At 37.7% G+C, this 19,618-nt stretch overlaps 1 long non-coding RNA gene and 1 pseudogene across 1 annotated transcript in view; both read right to left on the reverse strand.

The window, feature by feature from the left end:
* LOC111097997 overlaps nucleotides 1-7,995 on the reverse strand; it is a 57,130-nt gene extending 49,135 nt beyond the window's left edge. The window contains exon 1 of the long non-coding RNA XR_005366564.1: nucleotides 7,474-7,995. This is a non-coding gene — a long non-coding RNA (uncharacterized LOC111097997). The remainder of the gene's footprint in view (nucleotides 1-7,473) is intronic.
* A 388-nt stretch (nucleotides 7,996-8,383) lies between these two features.
* Nucleotides 8,384-9,088, reverse strand: LOC119874006 (annotated as a pseudogene).
* Between the last annotated feature and the right edge of the window lie 10,530 nt (nucleotides 9,089-19,618).

Genomic DNA, 19,618 nt, shown 5'->3' on the forward strand with positions numbered 1-19,618 from the left:
AAGCTGACTTCCCCACTGAGCAGGGAGCACCATGTTTGTGGGGCTTGATCCCAATACCCGAAATCATAACCTGAGCCAAAGACAGTTGACCAACTGAGCCACTGAGGCTCCCCAGTAGATTTATTTTTAACATAGGGATTGCTCTGTGACTTAGAGTAACCTAGCACATAATCTTGACCTTCCTTTAGCCTGACTTTTCTACTTTGTCCTTTGACCTTCTTCATCTAGCACTTGATGCTCTAAAACAAAATAGTTCTTTAACTTTGGAGTGTGTTAGAATCACCTGAAGATTTGATAAAATAGCTTTCCTGCTTAAATAGCCTTGGTCTTCTGTCTGCTTTTTTAGTACTCCAGGTAATTCTGGTATATAAAAGACTGAGTATGTTTGTTCTAATACGAGCAATAACTTTTTGCCTTATTTAATTTTAATTTTTTTTCTTTTGAGAGAGAGAATGAGAAAGAACCAGCCAGGGAGTGGAGAGGGGTAGTAGGAATGGGAAACAATCTTAAGCAGGCTCCATGCTTAGCACAGAGCCTGACTTGGGGCTCCATCTCACAACCCTGAGATCACGCATGACCTGGGCAGAAATCAAGATTAATTGCTTAACTGAGCCACCCATGTGCCTTACTTTTTGCCTTTCTAAGCTGCCCCACTGTGCACCATAATGATTTTTTGTGCTGCTTATTTTTTTTATTTAAGATTTTATTCATGGGAGACCCAAACAGAGAGGCAGAGACGTAGGAAGAGGGAGAAGCAGGCTCCCTATTGGGAGCCTGATGTGGGGCTCTATCCCAGACCCCTGGATCATGCCCTGAGCCAAAGGCAGACACTAAACCACTGAGCCACCCAGGCATCCCATTTTTTTTTGTGCTACTTTATTTTTTTCTGTGTGTTTATTTTCTTTCCCTGGAACACTCTCAATAATTTTCTTACCTTGGTTTACTTGCTACCTAGGTCTGCTTGCTCACATTGAGTTCAGATAAAATTATTTTCGTCATGACCCCAAAGCCCCACATGGTTCTCAGTACTTCCTGTGTACCCCTCTGTAATGATATTGTAAATACGATCATACGTCTCCCCCGTAAACCTCATTAACTCAATAGCTATAATGGTGTCCAAAATGAGATAGGCACTCTTTAAATATTAAGCAAAATCAGACTGAAAAATGATGTGATAGTATAAATATTGTTTTATTTGTAGTATAACGATAAAAATTTACAAACCAGTGTGATAGGTACCATGATAGGTACATGCGCAGAGTACCAAGGAGCAACTATGTGAAAGAGATAAAAGGAAGGGCTATATACGTGTTGTGATGAATCCATTTTTCCCCTTTCAATGATGAGTGAAATGCATCAGTCACATTGGCTGAACCCTCTGATGACTTAAGTTAATTTGATAAAAAAAATCAATGAATGAGTTACCACTATACTCTCCTGGTGTTCTCTGACTCATGAAAGAGAACGTATTGATCTTGTTCAGCTACCAAGAAGATAGCATATTAATTTTGAGCCATATTAAATCCAAAAATCTAGGAACCTCCAAAACTCAATCTCCAAGTTGTTAAAAAGAGTCACCTACCATTGTTAATAAGTAGACTCACTTTAAAATTTGGAAAGAAAGAGTACATAACCCAAGGGTCCTTTATATTTAGATTTGAGTTGCGTGGGATCACTCTAGGGGGACAGAAAATTTGTCTTGCAAGTAATTTGGGGCAAGGATGAGTTGAGAATTGTGCAGTGGGAAGGATGTTGATCCTCAATACAGAGAGTTGGGGACTTGACTTCTGGTTGCTTATGAAGCATTGGACAAGGGACTTAACCTCTCTGTGCTTCAGTGTTTTGTTTTATCCCCCTCTTCCTATAAATTGAGGAGATAGTCTGCATATCTTAAGATGCCTTATAGCAAAAACAGTCTCTGAATCTGGAAATTTCAAGATAATAGCATCACTTGATACTAGCTACATATTAGAATCTTACTCCTTTAGGAATTCTCTTTTCTCTTCTACTCTGCAAAGTTTTCTTTTAATACACTAAATGTTTTTCTTATGAAACTAACTTTAGCGATGCTGGCTAACCTTTGGAAATGAAAGCCTATCAACCTGTTTTAAAAGTTTTCATGATAATCCAGTGAAAATGAAATATGGCTATGAAATATGGTTAATGGTATATGAATATACAATATGGAATGCCATCAATATCCAATCCTTTCATTTCTAAACTCAAGGACTCATACTGATTTATTAAGATTATTCCATATAAAAGGACTTTCATGATATGAAGTCTAAAATGAACTTCTTAAATTTATCTTTGAGTACTCAGCACCTAGTAATCTGATGCATCTTTAAAGAAAGAATCTCTTTTTGTGAGGGCACTTTTGTAAATAACCATGAGAAAAACAAAGAGTATACCATTCAAGTGCATCGTAATGATTCTGTCAGAAGACAAAATAAGGGTAGACTTCTGATTGTCTAAGTTAATTTATTTGTAGATAGCAGAGCAACTACCTAGAGCCAGGATTTACCCTCTATTTTGATAATGGAAACAGAGTCACTTAGCCTTCCATTTCTCTCCCATCTGGAAGAATCACAGAGCCATTTATAGTATTATCAAAGCAATTGTAAATAGATATTTTGGCTCAGGTGATTTAATTTTTCCTTCTGTCCTTGGTCCTTATTTTTAAAAATTGCATTATACCTATGTCTCTGCTCTTTGTAGTAAGTACATTTGCTAAAAAGCCACTTCTGAATTAGGCAAGACATCAATACAATTTGGTGGTAAGTATTGTCTTGCAGTAAAATGGGAAAAAAATGTCCCATTCCTTTGAGAATTTAGGTCAGTTATAAAAGGAAAGACAGGGCTATGGGATGATAAAGAGATCTCCTGAGAAAGGGATTTACCATGGCTCTGGGAGTTCATAGTTACCTAGATGGAGGGTGTAGAAAGCACAGAGTAGACACCTCTGACACCAGATGCTATGCTTTCTTGGAGTGTGGATCAGTGGTCTTGCATATCCATGGTCTTGTTATTTACACATGGCTGGAGTGAGAGTCTTAGAAATTGCTCATGATATGTATGAATATTTCCCCCTAAATCATAAAAATAATGTAAAGGTGAAATGTGAATATTTTATTTTTTTATTATTTAAAAAAAAATCTGTGTTGTTTGTGGAATTAGGAAAACCTACTTAGGAAACTTACTTACAGTTGGCCTGCTTTAACTAACGTTGGCTTGCCATATGAGGAACTCTTAATCTGAATCAGAAGTGCCACCTCTGAGCTCCTGGGCCATATGGAATTGAGAAGGGAGGCCAACATTCTCTCTGCCTTCATAACACTTGAAGCCACACACTTGATGAGAAGGGCTGTTGCTTTTTTTTTCCCCAAAAAAAGTAAAATTCTGAGCCTTATTAAAGTGTCAAATTGCATGAAGAGCTGACTGACATGAGGGAGATGGGCATCTTAGATGGTCTTTAAAGGAGTAGATATCTGCCTTTATCTTTTCTGAGCAGGAATCCTCAGTTCAAAGCAGCATGGAGGGGAATCTACCCTGTGAATCCCACCCACTTGGTGCTGAAATGGCACACCCTTTGATACTGACTGAAACTGTATCGTGCAAGTCGGCCCTAAGATTGTGATAGGAAGCCAGAAAGGCCTCAATTCTGTCTCCGTTCTTTGTGAACTTCTTGGGTACTCCATAAGCTTTTTCTTCCTTTTTGAAATATTTCCATGAAAAAGAAGCAGAGATCGGACCTTTTTTGCAGGCTAGTACTCAGGTTATGATGCATAATCAGAAAATTGCATTTCGATGTGGCTTTCCTCTTTTGAAGTTTAACCAATGACATTTCAGTTCAGCTGTAGAAAACCCTTTTTATTACACACCTAAGTCCTTTTCTCCAACCTAATCTTTAACAGCATCAAATCTGATATTTTAACCTCCATTATACACCTTTTCCTCCTGATTCTGAATTGGCTTAGAATTGGTTCAGTTTTGTAAATGCTTATTCTTTCACGTTTTAAAAGGATGCACTTAACTTTAATGACTATTTCAAGGGAAATGCATCCAACTAACACAGTAAGGGAAAGGAAAGGTGCACTTTGAGAAAATGGTTCCTGTGAAAGCCGCCAGCAGTTGATTGTGGGCTCTGTTCACAGCGCTGCACACACATACCTCACCCTGGAGCTCTGTATGGCATGTATTATCGGCTGTGTGCACTTTGCTTTTGAACGTCAATTTTATCAGACTAAATTCCGTGTTCTTCACGTAGCTGATTTGTGTGATGCTGTGCTATATGCCCTATTCAGCTCCCTTTAACTACTGATGCTGTGACACATGTTAAAGGCCCTTGGAATGTTAAAGTTTTTTTTGTTTTTTTTTTTTTTTTTTTTAAGATTTACTCATTTTAGAGAGAGTGAGCACGAGTGGGAGGGGGGAGAGATAATCTCAAGCAGATTCCAACACAGAGTGCAGAGACTGATCCAGAAGTCGATCTTACCACTTTAAGCTTATGACCTGAGCTGAAACCAAGAGTCAGAGACTTAACAGATGGTGCCACCCAGACACCCTGAAATATCAGTTTTTAAAAGGCTGTCTAATAGCTGGCTATCAAAACTCTAATCCAGAACCTAGCATGATCAGCTTGTGAAAAATGTCCAGCTTTAACTACTGAGATTATGTTTTCCACAGATGATTCTACTTGGAGTCTTATTGTGTCATTTTGTAAAGTGGCTTAATAACCTCAATAATTAGCTTTCTTTTTTTATGGGTTGGTAGTGCTTACCATAGCAACAGGATAGGTTTATAGGAATAAATAGTTTTTGGGCATCCACGAGTGCTTAAGTTGGCTTTAGTTGGTATATCCTTCTTAAGGTTAATGTCATTAAAGTTAACTCTGAAAATAGATTTCAAAAATTTTATGTATTCATTATTGATCTGTACAGATTGGTAGTCATTCTTTTAGTCAATATATGCTGATTAGGTTAGGAAATGAGATTCTGGAGATTGCTGAGTAGAAATATACAGAGTTGTATTAAATCGAAAATCATGTTAAAATTTATAAACGTTAGCTGAGTTAGACTCAAATATCAGAATGGTTTGATTTTTAAGCTCTTCACACATTTTGTAGTCTTGTGAAAGTGACTTAAATTTTCTCAGCCTCAGCCTACTTAATTACAAAAACAGGAGTAATAAATGTCTGTTCTTGTCTATGGGGGTTTTATGTGGCAAAGTGTGGTTTTATTGTTTGGCATTTTGATAGTGAAAAGCAGATACCTATTTCTTAGGCCTTCCTTAAAGTGAAGAATACAAGGCAATAAAAGTATGTGTCTAAGACTTTTTAGAAGTCAGGTGAAATGAGAAATGGGCACAGTTTATTGTTTATAACAGGCTTGATTGTTGATGGCAGCATGGTGCCCATTGTAACAGAGAGGACAGTAGCTACTCCAGGGGTAGAGTTAAGAGGCCAGTGGAAAGAGAACTGGGAAATTGGAGACACTTAGAAGCATGGACAAGAAACACTGTTCCAGGGAGAGAGGTTTTCATCATGATCTTAAATTACTGTTCTGGTTATGATTGTATTTATGACAAGGAGCCAGAATAATTTTCAATGCTGGTGAGAATGGCCAAACTTGGAAATAAAGCTTCAGGGTACTCAAGAGATGGACTAATCCCTAGCATGTGCTTTCTGACAAGGCATGAACTGTAATAGAACGTTCATAGAGAAACTAGAGATGATGGAGAAGAAAAAGAGAAGTTGAGGAAGTCATAGGGTGGCGTTTTAAGTAATTTCTTATAAGAACTTTTCTTTCTGAAGTAGAGGATAGGTCATGTGCTAAGTGTCTGAGATTGGAGGTGTGAGGATAGCTCCAACAGCTAGTAAAAACAGCTAATAAAGAACAGCTAATAAAAATTGTGATTATTTGGAACTCAAGAAATTGTGATCATAAGCTTAGTGATTCTTTATGATAATAACCCTTGCTATGTGTATTGCACTTTATTTTTCATTAAATGTTTCTATATGCATCATTTCACAAAAAATGAGAACTTTTTCCCCCAGATTTTTTGAGTTCTGTTGAAACACAACATTGTATGTCCATCATGCAGCATGATGATTGGATATATGTTTATACTGTGAGATGATTACTGCATTCAAGTTAATTAACATATCTACCACCTCAGAGGTACATTCTCCCCCCCTTTTTAGTGTCGAAAATATTAAAGATCTATTTCTTAGCATATTTTAAGTATATAATAAAGTATTCTTAGTCATAGTCACTATGCTGTACATTAGATCCCTAGAACTTAAACCTCTCCCCATTTTCCACACATCTCAGGCTCTGGCAACGACCAGTCGGCTCTCCATTGCAATGAAGTCAACTCTTTTAGATTCCACATATAAGTGATACCATAGAGTATTTTTAAGTCCCTGTCTACATTTAATTTAGCATCGTGCCCTCTAGGTTCATCCATTTTACAAAGGCAGGATTTCCTTTTTGTTTATAGTTGAATAAGAATCCATTGTAAGTGTATACATGTATGTGTGTGTATGTGTCTGTAAAATGCCTTTTTATATGTAATGTTACCTGCAAACAGGGACAATTCTAATTCTTCTTTACTGCTTTGGATATCTTTTATATTTTTTTTTCTTAATACTCTGGGTAGAACTTCATGTAATATGTTGAATAGGAGTGATAAGTGTGGGCACCCTAAATATTTCAAGAGAAGCCTTCAGCTTTTTACCATTGAATATAGTGTTAGCTGTAGGTTGGTATATATGAACTTTGAAAATATTGACATAAATTCCATCTGTACTCAATTTGTTAGGTTTATCAAGTAAGCATGCTGAATATTGTCAAATGCTTTTTTCTGCATCTCTTGAGATGATCATTAGATTTTTATCCTTCATTCTGGTTAATGTGACATAGCACATTCATTAATTTGCATATGTGAAACCAAGATTCTGCACCCTATGAACAAATCTCATTTGTAATGATATATTGTCCTTTTAATGTGTGAATTCTATTTGCTAGCATTTTGTTGAGTATTTTCATATAAATATTTTGCATATATACTCATTAGGAATATTGACCTATCATTTAATTTTTTTGTAGCATCTTTATCTGGCTTTTTTTTTTTTAAAGATTTTATTTATTTATTCATGAGAGACATAGGCAGAGGGAGAAGCAGGCTCCCCACAATAGGGGGCTTGATCCCAGGACCCCAGGATCATGATCTGAAGCAAAGGCAGAAGCTCAACTACCGAGCTACGCAGATCAGATGCCCTTGGCTTTGATATCAGGGTAATGCTGGCCTTATAACAAGAGTTTTTAGGGGTCCTTACTTCAATTTCTTGATGGTAGTTTGAGAAGAATTGGGTTAATTCTTTGTTTAAATGTTTGGTAGAATTCACCACTGAAACCATCTGGTCCTGTGTGGGGTGGGGGTAGATTTTGATTAGTAATTCAGTCTTCTTACCTTTTTCCCCCCAGTCCTCTTGATATTGGTCTGTCCGAATTTTCTATTTCTTCACGTTTCCTCCTTGACAGGTTATATGTCGCCAGAAATTTATTCATTTCTTCCAGATTATCCAGTTTGTCAGAGTATAATTGTTCATACTAGTTTCTTATGGTCCTGAGTATTTCAGTTGTAATGTCTCCTCTTTCATTTATAATTTTACATGAGTCTCCTCTCTTTTTTTCTTGGCTAGTCTGGTCAAAGGTTTGTAAATTTTGTTTTGCTTTACAAGAAACGCATGCTTAATTTTGTTGATCTTTATCCTTTTCCTTTCTATTGTCTATGCTATTTATTCTTTGATATTACTTCTTTATTTCTGTTAACTTTGTGCCTCATTTTTTCTTTTTCTACTTCCTTGAATTGTCAACTGAGGTTATTTGATCTCTTCCTTCTTTCTTTTCTTTTCTTTTCTTTTCCCTTCCTTCCTTCCTTCCTTCCTTTTCTTTCCTTTCTTTCCTTTCTTTCTTTCCTTTCTTTCCTTTCTTTCCTTTGTTTTCTTTCTTTCTTTCTTTCTTTTTTCTTTCTTTTTCTTTCTTTTTCTTTCTTTTTCTTTCTTTCTTTCTTTCTTCTTTCTTTTCTCTTCTTTCTTCTTTCTTCTTTCTTTTTCTTTCTCTTTCTTCTTTCTTCTTTCTTTCTTTTCTCTTTCTTTTTCTTTCTTCTTTTCTTTTTCTTTCTTTCTTTCTTTCTTTCTTTTCTCTTTCTTTCTTTCTTTCTTTCTTTCTTTCTTTCTCTTTCTTTCTTTCTTTCTTTCTTTTCTCTTTCTTTCTTTCTTTCTTTCTTTTCTTTCTTTTTCTTTCTCTTTCTTTTCTTTCTTTCTTTCTTTCTTTCTTTCTTTCTTTCTTTCTTTCTTTCTTTCTTTCTTTCCTTTCTTTCTTCTTAATGTAAGTGTTTATTACTATAAACTTCACTCTTGATCTGCTTCCAGAGTAAGACCGCCTATGGCTCGTTTGTGGTTTATCCTCAATGAGCCTAACGTTTCTGCCATTTATTTCTGTACCGTCCAGTTTATGCAAAGCTCGCGTCACGTCAGAGTAGGAACGGCATTCAAGCACCCTCGTTGGCGCGTGCTTCGTGAGCGTCCGCATAGGTTCCTTCACGGGCTTGTCTCATGAAATCCTTTAAATCCTGCAGACTGCAACGACTAGAAAGATTTTCTACAATAAGCCTGAATTCTGTGGAACAGGTGGTCCGTATTTGTCTCTGCCGGAGGTTCTCCGACTGCCGAATCCGCCTCCACCACGGCGGCTTCCGTAGCCGTAGCCGTAGCCGTAGCCGTAGCCGTAGCCGTAGCCGTAGCCGTAGCCGTAGCCGTAGCCGTAGCCGTAGCCGTAGCCGTAGCCGTAGCCGTAGCCGTAGCCGTAGCCGTAGCCGTAGCCGTAGCCGTAGCCGTAGCCGTTTGCGGTCACGGCGCGGGCCCGGCGCGCTCCACGCTCCCGCGCTCGCCGCCGAGCTCTTTGCCCTTCAGCCCCTCAACGGCGTCGCCGGCGTCGCGGGAGTCCTCGAACTCCACGAAGCCGTACCCGTTTCTGAGGTCTATTTCGGGGAGGCGGCCATAGCCACTGTAGACACGCGGCATGTTGGTGGCGGGCAGGGGCCCCGAAGGCTGGCTATGGAGCGGCGGGCCGCAAGGCGAAAGCCGCTGGTCGGGGCGGCGACGGCGACGGCGATGGCGATGGCGAGGGCCCGGACACGCGCCTCCCACCGCGGCGGCGGCCGAGTCCAGCCACGCAATCGCTTTCCTTTTTCTTAATGTAAGTGTTTATTACTTTAAACTTTACTCTTAGAACTCCTTTTGCTGCATTGCGTACATTTTGGTATGTTGAGTTTCCATGTTCATTTGTCTCAAGATATTATTTTATTTTACTTTATTTATTTTATTTTTTTAATTTATTTTTTATTGGTGCTCAATTTAGCAACATACAGAATAACCCCCAGTGCCCGTCACCCATTCACTCCCACATATTTTTTAAGATTTCCTTCTTGATCTCTTTCTTTGACCTGTTGGTTGTTCTGGAATGTGTTGTTTAATTTCCATATATTTGTGGATTTTCTTACTAATGATTTCTAGTTTCTTATAACTGATTAGAAATGATCCCTGATACGATTGCAGTCTTCTTGTGTTTAAGTCTTGTTTGCTCTAGGTCTCTCCTGCTGAATGTTCCCTTCGCACTTGAGAAGAGTATGCATTCTGATGCTGTTGAATGGAATGTTCTCTAACTAATGTTGATAAAAAGATTTGTTGAGTTTATATAATATTTTGAATACAGTTCTAAGCTCTTTATATTTGCATTGCCTTTCTAGCTTCACTATACTCAGTTATTCTTTACATTTTTCAGATAAGAACTGAGTCAATCGGAGAAGGACAAACATGTTCTCATTCATTTGGGGAATATAAATAATAGTGAAAGGGAATATAAGGGAAGGGAGAAGAAATGTGTGGGAAATATCAGAAAGGGAGACAGAACATAAAGACTCCTAACTCTGGGAAACGAACTAGGGCTGGTGGAAGGGGAGGAGGGCGGGAGGTGGGGGTGAGTGGGTGAGGGGCACTGAGGGGGACACTTGACGGGATGAGCACTGGGTGTTATTCTGTATGTTGGCAAATTGAACACCAATAAAAATAAATTTATCCAAAAAAAAGCAAAAAAAAAAAAAGAACCAACAGGTTAAGTTACGTGTTTAAGTTCACGTAGCACAAAGTGAATACGTTCCTTGCCATCTTTTAGAAGTAAAGTTGCAGTTTATCATTTGATCCAATAGCAGGTCACAATACAGTCATGACTATATTTGTATACTCTCTCTTTTTGAAAAGAATCTCTCTCCTTTGAACATAGGTGATTTTAATTATCCTTTCCTTAAGACCCTCTCCCAACTGCACAATTCTCCAACACTCTAGTTCTCTAAAAGTAATCAAGTAGTCATTTCTTAAATATTTATTGGGCTTTTATGATGTTCTAGGTTCTATGCTAAGCCCTGGAAATAATTAAATGAAAAATATAAAACAAAGAGCCAAAACCCCCTGAGCTATATACGTGAGCTCAAGGCACATTCCACGGCAGCCCTTGACAAAGGTTGTGAATACCTGGAGATAGCGATTAGTGGGAGCCCTCTGAGAAGCTGCCTGCCCCAGAGACCTTAGTTATAAGGCCCTTGAGTGATAGGACTTCTGTACCAGTTGTCTGTGACAAGCTGTATGACTTCAAGAAATGGAAATTTATTCACTTATAGTTCTGAGGAAGTCCAGAATCACAATGTGACCACTTTTGGTTTCCTTAGTGGGTTCTGAAGGAAAATCTCTTCATGCCTAGCTCCTAGCTTCTGGTGACTTCTGGAAATCCTTGGTATTCATTGGCTTGTAGACCCATCATTCCACCTCTGACTCCATTTTCACATCAACTTCTTTTCTGTGTGTCTTTTTTTCTCCTTTCCCGTCTCTTAGAAGAATGTGTGTCATTGGATTTAAGGCCCATGCAGTTAATCTATGATGACTTCATCTTGAAGATCTTTTGCATAATTAAATATGCAAAGACCCTTTTTACAAACAAGATCACATTCAGAGGTTCCAGATGCCCCTACTGTCTGGATGGCTACCATCCAACCTGCTGCATCCTTTTACTGTATCATTATTCTTCTCTCTTGCAATGCTCCTTTTTTTTTTTTAAGATTTTATTTATTTATTCATGAGAAACACACAGAGGCAGAGACACAGGCAGAGGGAGAAGCAGGCTCCTCATAGGGAGCTGGGTGTGGGACTCTATTCTGGGACTCCCGGACCATGCTCTGGGACGAGGCAGGTGCTAACCCACTGAGCCACCCAGGGATCCTCTCTCACTATGCTTCTGCCAAACTTGCCTTCTCTCTATTCCTCCTTAGGGACAGATTTCTTTATATTTCAGAGCCTTCTCATGTAGCCTTTCCTTCCTCTCATTCTTATCTGGTATCAGACTGACTTTAATTCACTTTTGCCATTTCACTTTGAAGGTCAATTTCTCAAGGCAGCTTTCTCTGCTATTCTTGAATTGTAGCCTTCAAGTTAGGTTAGAGCTTTATTCATGTAACAGATCATCAGAACATCATGCATTTACTTTTTGCAGCACTTAATCCGATTATAATCTAGTAATTATTGCCACAAAAATAGCTTCCGTGAGATTGCACATCAGTTTGTGAGTTTGAGAACCACGGAGAATTTTGATTACCAGTGCCTTACCACAGTGCCTAGTAGAAAGAGCACAAGAATTACTTCAATCTGATTTTAAAATACGTGGTTTAAAGTGATGGTGGCTATACCGGCAGGAAGCTTTGAAATTGAGATTGGTTTTTGTGTGTTCCTACATGGCTTACACTCAGCTGAATACAGTTTTCTTTCTTTACCTCATATTTTTCACAAATGAATCTGTGCATAAGCAAATGCAAAATTTGTGCTAGGCTCAAATAGTTCTCAAATGTATCAATCGTTTGGAACAAATTTGCATTTTCAAAATAAGCATATGGCAAAACTAACCATCCAATTTTATCACATGGTTGTTGATACTTGGCTTCAGTAGAGGATACTGGAGAATTACCAGATGTACATGACAGCCAATAAATATCCTAGTTATCAATAACACCAAATATCTAGGTCCTGTAGATAATAACAGATAATAACAGTATAACTTACAGATTATTTTTTTGAAGAAAGCTTAAAATCGAAAGGTAGTGAGTTGTTGGAAAGGAAGGAAAGAATAAAGGCTCAAAGGATAGCTGATGGGAGTGAAGGTGGTGTTGGGATAAGCAAAAGCTTTTCACATGACTTTAAACTTGGAGAAACCAAAGGAAAGGAAAGGAAGTTCAGAATAAATAATTTAAATGCAATAGATTGGCAAAGTGAAAAGTTGCCAAGTAGATATTAGATGTTATTAGATGTTGCCAAGAAGATAATACAACTGAAACTCTTCCATACCACTTAATGGGATAGAAACAGGTATAAGCATTTCGGAAAATAATTTAGTGTTATCTCACTCAACCAAAGATGTACATATCACATGGTCCAACAACTTCTCTCCTAGGTGTACTTTACTAGAGAAAATTTCGGCCATATTCTGAACTTGCAGCATTTTTTTTCATAAATTGATTTTCCTAGCCTGTGGAAGAATTTATAAATGATTAAAATTATTTGTTTATTGAATGACATTGTATTATTTGATAGTCCATTGGATATATATTCTTTGATGTGATATTTCTATGGAAAATTTTCAGTTATTGATCAAATTTCTTTAATGGTTGTAGATCTAGTTAAGATTTTTTTTTCTTTTTTTTTTTAATTTTTATTTATTTACTTATGATAGTCAGAGAGAGAGAGAGAGAGAGGCAGAGACACAGGCAGAGGGAGAAGCAGGCTCCATGCATCGGGAGCCTGATATGGGATTCGATCCCGGGTCTCCAGGATCACACCCTGGGCCAAAGGCAGGCGCCAAACCGTTGCGCCACCCAGGGATCCCTAGTTAAGATTTTTTATTTCTTCTCAATCATATTAGGTAAACTGAGCATGTTTTTCTAGGAATGTTTTCATTTAGATTTTCAAGTCAGCCCCCTTAGATAATTCTGGCTTAATAGGATGGACTAAAACTCAGCTCCCTGGATTTATAGGAGCCCAAGTCTTTGGTTCATTTCTCTGTCATAGGGCATCTGCTTACCATTTAAGTTTTAGTTCACTTTTCCATTGTGGGTATTTAATTGGTTATTTGTTTTGTTTTTGTTTGATTTGGGATTTTTGTTTTGCATTCTTATTTATTCAACATTGTATTAAAAAGTATCTTTGGTGAAAATTATCCAGGATACAGAAGCAGAGCTTGAAAAAACTCAGACCAAAGCAAATAATACTGATCTTATTCCTCCCCTCTCCTTCCAAACATTTGAATTCCGAATACTTTATCACTCAGCTAGCGCTTCTTGAATTATGCTTCATGTTGCAAGATGGAACTTTTTGGTACCTCCATAGTTCATTCAAAGTCATGACCATTTTGGGTCTTAAGACACTAATCTCATGATCTGTCTACAGAGGTGGTAATATTCATTCTGAATCTTTGAGCAACTTTTGGAAAATACTAGGCTTGATTTTATAGTAGGTTCTTTATCACTCACATCTCTCAGTAGTCAAATTTAAAAAATAGTCAAGATGGCATAATCAGAACCTTTATTTGCTGCATATTTTGTCTGTTTTGTCTGCATATTCTTCTTTACTATATGTTGCTGCTTTCATTCTATGGTTTGTATCATGATTCTTTAAGATATTTTCAAAATCTTAGAGTTTTTACTATATTACAATAATAATGAATGGAATTGTAGAATAGTAAAGCTGGAAGGAATCTTGGTGATAATTATGCCTAGCTTTTATTTAATAGCTTCTTAGGAAACTGAAGTCCTCAGAAACCAGATGATTGGTCAAAAATCAGGGCTTTGATTTAAACCAGATATTTTCTAGTTCTCTCCTGTTTATTGTGCCACACACCACAAGACCTTGTTTGTGAGCATCAGTTTCCATTTTATAACTATATATGTAAAATTAAAAAGTTTATAAACTAAGCTCACTAGCTGACTATGACTAATCCTGGCATATGACCTGAAAAGTCTTTATGAATCAGTCGTAGATTGACCTTACTTTGATCATTTCTCATGTTCTCATAAATTGAGTACATCCATGAGTGTGCTTAATTGAGTCTTGCCTAAGAAATCACATAAGACTTCATTTGAACTTAACCTTGAAAACTCTCAGAATTCTAAATTATACAGAATTTTATTGCCTTATTTTGTGGTCATTTTAAATACTCTGCTTTTAAAGATTTACCTGTCATCATTTTTAGTCTTTATGCATTTAATAATTTGCATTATGTCCCTATCATTCAAATATTAGGAAGGGAAAAAATGCATGGTCTATTTCCCACCATATACACCTTGAACAGTGTCTTTTGGGGTATTTTATATCAACACAAAGCAAGCTTTATTATCCTTTTTTTGAAAAAAAAAAAAAACAGCTGTAGAATATTCCATCATGTAGATGTAGCATTATATATTTAATCAGTACCTTGTTGATGAACATACATTCTTTGTAATCTGCTACAAAATAGCAGTGCTGCTATGAATACTTTGTACAAACATCATTTTGCAAATAGGTATATATGATAAATTTCTAGAAGGTGAAATTCTGAGTCAAAATGTATATTAATAGTTTTGATAAAATATCTTATATAAAGTTATTCTCTAATTCTGTAATTGTACCAATGTATACTTCTACCAGGGGTGGACAAATTGTGTGTGTGTGTGTGTGTTGAGCATAGAAGGGCAGTTGACTAGATGACAAGACCAAGTGATCTGCAGCAACATTTGCTGAGTCTCCAGGTACTCAGTTGTCTGTAAAAGCTGGGATAAGGATCTAGCAAGGCTGGTCGTTAGATTTTTTTTTTTTAAAGATTTTATTTATTTATTCATGAGAATACACAGAGAGGAGAGAGAGAGAGGCAGAGACACAGGCAGAAGGAGAAGCAGGTTCCACGCAGGGAGCCTGATGTGGAACTCGATCCCGGGTCCCCAGGATCACGCCCTGGGCCAAAGGCGGCGCTAAACCACTGAGCCACCTGGGCTGCCCTGGTCGTTAGATTTTGATACAGGAATCCTGGCTTTTGTGTTGTGGAGTTTTCACGCAATGTTAGTGAAGAAGTGCCAGCCCTCGTTCAGCCACATTCAAGGTCTTGGGTCCAAGCCCTGTGTTATAGTGGCAGTACAATGTGTTAGAGCTTGTCCTCTCTCCCTTTTCTGCTCTCTCAGCATTTATTGATTGATGCCCTTGTGTTTGCTTGATTAGGAGGATGGAGTTTGAGACTTGAGGTTATAGCTCTGCTGAACCTGTGGTCTGAGCTGCCATCTCAGCTTTCACTAGGACTGATTGCTTCAAGAGTTTGGCAGGGGCTGCTTTCTGGAGAAGTTTGCAGAAGGCCAGCCTGTGTGAAATTTGGCTGGAGCATGTTAACCCTTACATCTCGTTCTTTTTGCTCAGAGCCTCACCATTATTCTGGGTTCAAGTGTGGTACTCCCTAAAACTAAGGCTTTTTCTCTTTCTTGTCACTTTATTTTCAGGTTACCTGAAGTAGGATCTCAATGCCCTAATAGAGTCCAAAAGACTGGCCCTTTATAATGAGTAATGTGGATAACAGTTTGAGTGGTTCAAGAACGAAATCGTAGAATGATAGAGGCTTGCTTCTCTAAGATTAGGCTTTCTATAACACTCAGAATCCCAGGGTATTTTTTTTCTCTTAATGTCACTTTGCATCATGTAGGATAATAGAAGGATTACCATTTATCATATGTTCAGTTATGTGAACAAATTATATGAAATCAACAGAATGGGTAACTTGTTTACACCTCGGTAGGGAGTGATACAGAGATAGCTCCTAAAGGAAAAGAAGGCAAATCCAAATGAGTGTGATTCATAGTTTGAGACTCTTCTAATTGCTTCAACTTTGAAGGAGGCCTAACCTGTGTGTGTGTGTGTGTGTGTGTGTGTGTTCATTAGGAGGGACAAAAATAAGCAATAATTGAATTTTGGGGGGGAAAGGTAAAAAAGTACATACTAACAACATTTCTTTGTTATTCCCCCCTTCCCTACCTCATGTTGGGAGGTTTCTGCAAGATGCAAAGACTAGAATCATATTTCCTCACCGGGTATTTTGTTAAGGTCCAGAATCTTTGGACCCATACTTCTGCCATGGAGAAAGAAATGTCATCAGTTTGCTAATGGCATAACTACCTCAAGGACTGGGGAGGTAGGATACCTGGTTTTTTCATAATTCTGAAGCAGGCAAAAGATGGAGGTACAGCACTAACACTTTGGGTACCTCATGAAGTTGATCTGCTGTGTGAAGGACTGGCTTACTGGGATTCTAAGGAGACATTTATAGGTAGAAGGAAGGAATCAGCTCTCTTCTGGAAGAAGATTTTCATTAGGAGATGAGGAGGAAGTGCCACAGGTGCTGTCAAAGACCATCCAGTGCACCTCATGAAAGAGTGAAGGCAGGGGTGCTCTGCTCTGGGTCAAAAGAGCCAGGAGATAACATGAGATTCATGTGCCCAAGGCTGATGGATGATCTGGATAATGGCTTTTATATACAGATATCAGAGCTTTAACCATGTATTGGTTATCCCAGACCACAGAAAATAGAGTCGAATAAATTTTTAAGTCAGTAAACTATACTTGTATAAATATAACTATTAAAAAGGTTATTCTGCACAGATGACACCATTCCAAAGTCAAGTAATTGGCTTTTTTTTCCCCCTGGATTTAACTTAGGAGTCTTAACTTGGATGACTGAAAGTTATTTCCATATAGTTGAAGGGTGAAATTATGCTGCTTTTAGCTCCTAACAGAGTGATGGTTAAAAAAATTCTTAGTATATTTAGGTAAGCAAAAAAAACAGGAGATCAAACATTTATTTATTATTCATTCTGTATGTGTCTCTGGTTTATACATTTATGGCTTATAGGTTTCAGAAGGCTGAGTTCCTATTTCAGTAAAGAAAAATGTACTGAGATCAATGAATGTCAGATCTTTAGATTTGTAAACAAGTGTTTGGCAGTAGCTATGAGGGCTTAAGGCAAGAAACAAGTCTAGTTAGAACCAGATTTCTCTGCCTGATCCTTATAAGTGTTAACTTTGATTCCCACAAGTATTTCATAATACTATCTGTATGGAATTGCATACTTTTGATAATAGGATTTATATCTACATCATAAAACGAGCTTCTTTCTCTCCCATGTAGGATATTCTGGGGACTACTTGTTTAATTGATGTAGAGGGTAGATTTACATTTTCATGGAAGTATTTCTGGCTATTTAGTGACAAATTGTAGAACATTTCATGATCATTTGTCTTTCTCTTTTTCCAACCTCATTTAATAAGCAATATCTCACCGTAACATGAAGATTTAACTTTTTAAAAGACCTTTAAAATGTGTAGTTTAGTTTAATTTTCACAACCTGGTGAGGTAGGCTTTATTCTCTATGTTTTGCAATCTGAGGAACTTGAAGCTCAGATTGCTTAAGAGATTTCTTGTAAAACGTCAAGGTAGATAAATGGAGAGAGGTGAGCTAGGACTCTGAAAACATATTTGCAACAGTTCTTAATACTGGCATTTAGTGTCTCAGACACACTCTTTTGTACCTTTTCTCTATGGAGTTTGAGGAATTTTCTGTTCCTGAACTGATTCTTTGGTTTCTCAATGTTTGGAGGACTTTGATTTTAAATTCGAGTTGATTTTAGATGGACTGTACTAGAAAATCCCTTATAGAGTGTCCTAGGAAACTCTGGAGCTTTCCAAGAAGTGAAAGTGAATGAGTATTTTATTTTATTTTATTTTATTTTATTTTATTTTATTTTATTTTATTTTTATTTATTTTATTTATTTTTGTGAATGAGAATTATTATCAGGTGCTAGATTAACCTCAGTGTCTTTTGAAGAGGTGGTGTTGGAAGGAACTGATTCTCATTGAGTACTCTGAGGAGGTTTTTCATTTTAGGTAATGCAACAACTGCCAGTGTTGAATTTTAGTTTTAAGGTATGCATCTATAGGAAATGGTTATTTAAATGTTTACTTGAATTGGCCTTGTTGTGAGAGAGTAGATGTGAAATACTCTAAAGCAACTGCTATACTTCATAGCGTGAGGTATAGCATTTGTCTCTAAATAGATTTCCATCACAAAACTCTCAAGTAAGACAACCTTGCCTAATTAGGAAAGCTATATAGCCTCAAAAAGTCCTGTTCTGGCCACTCTTGTTCGTCTCTGAAGACCTGCATTTCATTAAAAGCCCTCTTCCCAAGCAAGTAGGAGACCAGCATGCTAGAAATACCATTTTGCCAAGACTTTTATGCCTTGTTCTTTACCTGATCTGCTGAATCCTGGAAGCTAAAAGTGTGTGTGTGTGTGTGTGTGTGTGTGTGTGTGTGTGTGTGTGTAGTCCTAACCATTCAAAAATCCCTTTTAATGATGTGAAACTATTTTAAGTGTTTATATATTGAAATACTCATTTTTGAATGTGTGAATTACCCAGTGGAGGGGAAAAACCTCAGGTCATGAGTAGGATTGATGTCCTCGTCCTTGGAGAATGAAACCTCATTTGACCCTTGTAAAGGTCTCTGCTGACCAGGCACATGACTGGCATGAAAGCAAGACCTCCAGTGCTGACTCAGAAGTGTAAGCTGATTGCATGGCCACTGCAGGCTCACTGGCAATGGGGCATTTTGTGTGTGGGCTTCAGCCATTTGACATAGAACATTATCCTTCTATATAGTTTTTTAAAGTAGAACAACATGGGCTCGTTCTCTCATGTGAGAATTAGAATCAAATCCGTTTTTTTAATTTAAATTCAATTAGCCAACATAGAGTGCATCATTAGTTTCAGATGTAGAGTGCATTAATACATCAGTTGCATGTAACACCCAGTGCTCATGACATCACGTGCCCTCCTTAATGCCCATCACCCAGTTACCCCATCTCCCACCCATCTTACCTCTAGCAACCCACAGTTTGGTTCCTATGGTTAAGAGACCCTCATGATTTTTCTCCCTCTCTGATGACTTCCCACTCAGTTTTCCCTCCCTTCCTCTATGATCATCTGTGCTGTTTCTTATATTTCACATATGAGTAAAACCACAGGATAACTGCCTTTCTCTGATTGACTTATTTTGCTCAGTGTAATACCCTCTAGTTCCATCCAAGTCAATGTAAATGGTTAAGTATTCATCTTTTCTGATGGCTGAGTAATATTCCATTGTGTGTGTGTGTATATATACCCCACATATTCTTTATCTATTCATCTGTTAATGGATGTCTTGGCTCTTTCTGCAGTTTAGCTATTGTGAACATTGTTGCTATGAACATTGGGGTGCAGGTGCTCCTTCTGATTATTTGTATCTTTGAAGCAAATACCCAGTAGTGCAATTGCTGGGAGGTAGGGTAGTTCTATTTTTAACTTCTTGAGGAACTTCAATACCATTTTCCAGAGTAGCTGCACCAGTTTGCACTACCACCAACAGTGTATGCAGGTTCCCCTTTCTCCACATTCCCACCAACATGTGT

Source organism: Canis lupus, chromosome 11, assembly GCF_011100685.1.
Source record: "Canis lupus familiaris isolate Mischka breed German Shepherd chromosome 11, alternate assembly UU_Cfam_GSD_1.0, whole genome shotgun sequence".
In the NCBI taxonomy this organism is placed as follows: Eukaryota; Metazoa; Chordata; class Mammalia; order Carnivora; family Canidae; genus Canis; species Canis lupus.